Source organism: Carlito syrichta, unplaced genomic scaffold (assembly GCF_000164805.1).
Source record: "Carlito syrichta isolate Samal-C Ts95f unplaced genomic scaffold, Tarsius_syrichta-2.0.1 Scaffold304449, whole genome shotgun sequence".
NCBI lineage: Eukaryota > Metazoa > Chordata > Mammalia > Primates > Tarsiidae > Carlito > Carlito syrichta.
In genome coordinates, this window is record NW_007248545.1 from 1,493 (window position 1) to 7,531 (window position 6,039).

A 6,039-nucleotide genomic window follows, 5' to 3' on the forward strand; every position below is an offset into this window, starting at 1 on the left:
TATATATATGCTGGGCGTGGTGGCTCACGCCTATAATCCCAACACTTTGGTAGGCCAAGGGGAGACGATTGCCTGAGCTCACAGGTTCCAGACCAACCCGGGCAACTTGGCGAGGCCTAATCTTTACAATAAAGCAAAAACTAGCCAAGCATGATGGCACGTGCCTGTAGTTCCAGCTACTTGGGAGACTGAGGTGGAAGGATCACCTGAGCCCAGCAGGTCGCAGCTGCAATGGCAATGAGCGTGCCACTGTACCTTAGCCTGGGTGACAGTGACTTCAACTCAAAAAAAAAATCTATCTATCTAGGCAGGAAGTCTGTCTTATTCTTGGATATAATTATAGCACCTAGCACATTGCCTTGATACATAGTAGGGACTCAAGATCTCACAATGAAATACTTAAAAGGCTTCATCAGTCAGATTAGTTTCTTCAAAATGGCAGTCATCTGCTGGTCTGCTGGATTCTAACGGTTTCCCTGTATCACTTTCATCTGCTCTGGGAACTTTTCCTTCTTTTGCAAGATTAGCAATTGTAATTAGCAGTCAGATCTACTACCTGTAATTTGCATCAAATCCAGCTGTCTGGGAGAGACTACTTCTGACCATCTCACCAAGCTTTGACATGAAGGGTGTGGACACCTGAACTAGTTCAATATGGAGGACTGTGTGTTTAGTGGGGACTAAAATTAGAAGTTGTCTGTTCATTAGTTTACATTTTTGTCTTATGACAGAATTCTCAACCTTCTGAAGGACCTAGGATAATGAATTCTCAGAAAACAAAGACCTCTGGATGATAGGAGGGTCCAGATGAGGAAGCTTTTTTTTTTTTTTTTTTTTTGAGGAGGAGTCTTACTCTGTCACCCAGGCTGGAGGGCAGTGGCACACTCCCAGCCACCACAGCCTCCACCTGCTGGACTCAGGAGATCCTTTATGCCTCAGCCTTCCAAGTAGCTGGAACTACAGGCACATGTCACCACGCCCAGCTAATTTTTTGATATACTGTAGAGATAGGGTCTCACCAAGTTACCCAGACTGGTCTCGAATCCGTGGACTCAGGCAGTCCTCTCACCTTGGCCTCCCAAAGTGCTGGGATTATAGGTGTGAGCCACTGTGTCCGGCCTCCAGGAAGCTTTTGATTCTGTTCAACCCTGTCAAGGGGCTTTACAGACTAAGTGACCCTTGAACTGGGTTCTGAGGAATGAGTAGAAGTTTCCCAGGTAGATGGGGGTTGAAAGGGTACTGCAAACAGAGGGGTGAAAAAGTAAGCTGCACAAAGTTGGTCATGCCTAGAGCCAAGGACAGTGGTTGGGGGAGGGGTAGAAGTGGCTGCTGACAAACTAAGCAGAGGTGAGAGCTGAATGTCCCTTTGCGGGATAAAAGGTATCAGCATGGTGTCTGATGCAAATAGCAAACCCCAGAATCAAGCCAGTTTAAACAGGAAGTTCGGGGTAAGTCAGGTAGTAGGGTTGGTTAATTATATGTCTGAGAAAGGGCCCAGGTCTTTCTGCTCTACTGGCCTCAGCTTCTGCAGAAGCTACAGTTGGCTGCCTAAAGCCATCAGGCGTCTCTGTACTTCCTCCATGTCTGCTGGGGAGACAGTGGCTTTCTGTGCCTTTCTCCTAAAAGCAAGGAAATGCCTCTCTAAGCACCCTCCCACACCCAGCTTCCTCATTTTTGTACCCATCATTGCTGGGGAGGTGAGAGTTCCCATGGATCAATCAGACCCAGAGCTGGGGGGACAGGTTTGCTTTTCCCTGAGGTGCGTGGCTGGGTGGTGGAGGCAGGGAGTAGTGGGTACCTTAACAAAGTGTTTGTCAAATGAGTGAAGACAGGACTGGATGGACTCAGCCCAGAGGGCCTTTCCAGATAGCGAAGACCTCCTACCCTCGGTGGGGCTGTCCTGTTGCCATCAGGACAGAAAGAGGGGTGGTAGAGGCACAGCTGAGCAGATCCTGGCTTGAAGGGAAAGGCTATGGTCCTAACATTTGCCCAGATCTGAAGGATAAGCTGGAGAACCCCAAGTTATCACAACAAGCTTAATGAGTACCAAGCCAAACTTATACTGCCTTCTAAATTTAAAAAAACTGTCACATTCACATTCATATCATGTGACTTACTAGCAAAAAATAGTAACCAATGCTGTGGAGTTCCTGAATGCTGCAAAACAGTTTCCTAACTGAACACACTGACTTTGGTAGGCTGGCACCTTTGCTCTTGACCACACACCCTGACCGTCTGATTCAATCAGATGTGTGTCTAGTCTCTCATTCAACAAATACTTCCTAAGCACTCACTATGTGAACAGGCACCACTCTTTGCACTAGGAGTACAGTGCTGAACATGACAGAGGTGATCCCTGTATTCATGGACTTTACAATCTGGTGCTAACTATAAGTGCAGAACTCATATAATATTTACGTAATCACTTCCAATTGTGCAACCTGGAAAATAACAGGGTGCTGATTAGTGAGGGGAAGGAGGCCTTCTGGGAGGAAATCAGGGACTTCCTTAAGGAAGTGACAGTGGTGCTGAGATGTGAAGGCTAAGAAAGAAGAAACTAATCAAAGAGGAGAAGAGTATGGACAAGAGTGTTCTAGACAAAGGAGCAGTATGAGCCAGGCTCGGTGGCACAGCCTGTAATCCCGTGCCTTTGGGAGGCTGAGGTGAGTGGATTGCCTGAGCCCGCGGGTTCGAGACCCGCCTGGCAGGCAAGACCTCATCTCTACAATATATCAAAAAATTAGCGGGACGTGGTAGCGCGCGCCTGTAGTTCCAGCTATGTGGAAAGCTGAGGCGAAAGGATCGCCGGAGCCCAGCAGGTTGAGGCTACAGTGGCCGGGAGCGGCCACTGCACTCCAGTCTGGGCGACAGAGTGAGACTCCAACTCAAAAAAAACAAAAACAAAGAGAGAGCAGTATGAATGAGGACAGGAAGAAACACGAGGTGCCCAAGAACTCAAGGAAGGCAGATGTGGCAGGAATGAGTGAAGTATGACTCAGATCAGAAAGTAGACAGATATCAGATCCCTTAGGCCCTGTGATGTTTGTTTTCTTTCCTTTTTTTTAAAAACTATGATAACATATATATAACATAAAATTTACCATCTTGGCCGGACTCGGTGGCTCAGCCTGTAATCCTGTGCTTTGGGAGGCGGAGGTGAGTGAATTGCCTGAACCCGAGGGTTTGAGACCCATCTGGGCAACTTGGCAAGACCTCATCGCTACAGTAAATCAATAAAATTTACCTGGGCGTGGTAGCGCACGCCTGTAGTTCCAACTACTTGGAAGGCTGAGGTGGAAGGATTGCCAGAGCCCAGCAGGTCGAGGCTGCAGGTGACAGAGTGAGGCTCCAACTCAAAAAAACAAAACAAAACAAAACAACAACAAAAAATTTACCATCTTAACTCTTTCTAAGTGCACAGTTCAGTTTATTAAATACGATCATAATGTCTTACAACCACCACCACTGTGATGGTCAATTTTATGTATCAGCTTGACTGGGCCACAGGATGCCCAGATATCTGGGTGTGTCTTTGAGTGTGTCTCAAAAGAGATTCATTTTTTTTTGTTTGTTTTTTTGAGTTGGAGTCTCACTCCATCGCCCAGACTGGAGTGCAGTGGCCGCTCCCGGCCACCGCAGCCTCGACCGGCTCGGCTCTGGCAATCCTTCTGCCTCAGCCTTCCAAGTAGCTGGAACTACAGGCGTGTGCTACCACGCCCGGCTGATTTTTGACTTATTTTAGAAATGAGGTCTCGCCAAGTTGCCCAGGCGGGTCTCAAACTCACGGGCTTGGGCAATCCACTTACCTCAGCCTCCCAAGGCGCGGGGTTACAGGCTGAGCCACCGAGCCCGGCGAGATTCACATTTGAATTGGTGGGCTGAGTAAAGCAGATTGTCCTTCCCAACATGACTGAGCCTCATTGAGTCTCTTGAAGACTTAAATAGAACAAGGCAGAAGAAAGTTGGATGAACTCTGCCTGACCACTTCAGTTGAAATATTAATCTTCTGCCCTTGGCACTCCTGGTTCTCATGCCTTCAGACTGGAGACTGGCATCTACACCATCTGCTCTCTGGCTCTTGGGCCCTTGAACGATACCACTGGCTTTCTTGGGTCTCCAGCCCACAGATACAGATGGTGGGACTTCTAGCTTCTATGATCAAATGTACCACTATTTTGTCTCTCTTCCTAGATACATATCGAATTGATTCTGTTTCTCTAAAGCTTTATCATGACAACAGCCTCTTTCCATGCCTCATTTTCCAATCATCTCCTACCAGGGCCCCCTGCTTCTGGTCTGGCCCTGCTTAAATCTCTCCTCAGCAATGAGCTGGTTTTGTTGTTGTTGTTGTTGTTGTTGTTGTTGTTGTTTGAGTTGCAGTCTCACTCTGTTGCCCAGGCTGGAGTGCCATGGCACTCTCATGGCCTCCGCAGCCTCAACCTGCTGGGCTTAGGCAATCCTTCCACCACAGCCTTCCAAGTAGCTGGAACTACAGACATATGCCACCATACTTGGCTAGTTTTTGTGATTTATTGTAGAGACGAGGTCTCACCAAGTTGCCCAGGCTGGTCTCAAACCCCCAGGCTAAGGCAATTCTTTCGCCTCAGCATCCCAAAGTGCTGGAATTACAGACTGATCCACTGTGCCTGGTCCATCTTTGACCATTTTTTGGCTCTTTTGACTCTTTCATTTGGCTCCCATATCCTTTGATATACCCCCATGAATTTTTTTCCTTATGTTTACTACTTCCCTACTTTCTGGCACTATAAGATGCTCAAGGTTCACCTTGTATATTTCCTGCCATAGTTCTAGAATCAGCCATTTATCTAAGGTACCCTGGCCCCTTCTATTGGAGAATGGTATTAGAAGTCAAGATCTGGGTGGTAAGTGTGCTCATTGCTACTGGGGTGTCTTTGCTTCTAATCTTTCAGCAGGAGAATCTAAGGTATGAACTATTTATTTATTTAGACAGGGCCTCACTATGTTTCCCAGACTGGTCTCAAACTTCTGGCTCAAGCAATCCTCCTGCCTCAACCTTCTAAAGTGATAAAATTATAGGCAGGGGCCAACACACCTGGCCTGGACTTTTTTAATTGTGGAAAATAAATTAAATTTCTACAAAAATATTGTGTTTATGCTGGGTGTAGTGGCTCACGCCTGTAATCCCAGCACTTTGGGAGGTGGAGGTGAGAGGATTGCTTGAACCCTGGGGTTCAAGACCAGCCTGGGCAACTTGGCAAGACCTCATCTATATAATAAATCAAAAAATTAGCCGCCGAGCTCGGTGGCTCAGCCTGTAACTCCGCGCCTTTGGAAAGCTGAGGTGAGTGGATTGCCTGAGCCTGCGGGTTTGAGATCCGCCTGGGCAGCGAGACCTCATCTCTACAATAAATCAAAAAATCAGCCGGGCGTGGTAGTCTGTGCCTGTAATTCCGGCTACTTGGAAGGCTGAGGCGGAAGGATCGCTGGAGCCCAGCAGGTGAGGCTGCGGTGGCCGGGAGCGGCCACTGCACTCCAGTTTGGGCGACCGAGTGAGACTCCAACTCAAAAAAAAAAAAAAAAATTAGTTAAGAATTGTGGTGTTCACCTGTGGTTATAGCTTCTTGGAAGGCTGAGGTGGAAGGACGCCCGAGTTCAGCAAGTCAAGGCTGAAATGGCTGTGAGTGTGTCACTGTGCAGAGACTGTGACAGAGTAAGACTGACTAAAAAAGAAAGAAAGAAAGAAAAGAAAACTACTGATCTAGATATTGTGGGACAGAAAGGTATATGAAATCTTTCATCACCCATCATAAGGGTCATGGCACACACTCCCATTACAAAAGACAAGTTAACAACAGAAAACCAAAACAGATTTATTTAATCCAAGTTTCATGTGGCATGCGAGCTTTCAGAAATGAAGACCCAAAGACCCAGGGAAGACTGTCTACTTTTATGCTTAGGTTCAATGAAGAATGGACAGCCATGTAGAAATATTGAATGTAGCCGGGCTTGGTGGCTCAGCCTGTAATCTTGTGCCTTTGGGAGGCTGAGGTGAGTGGA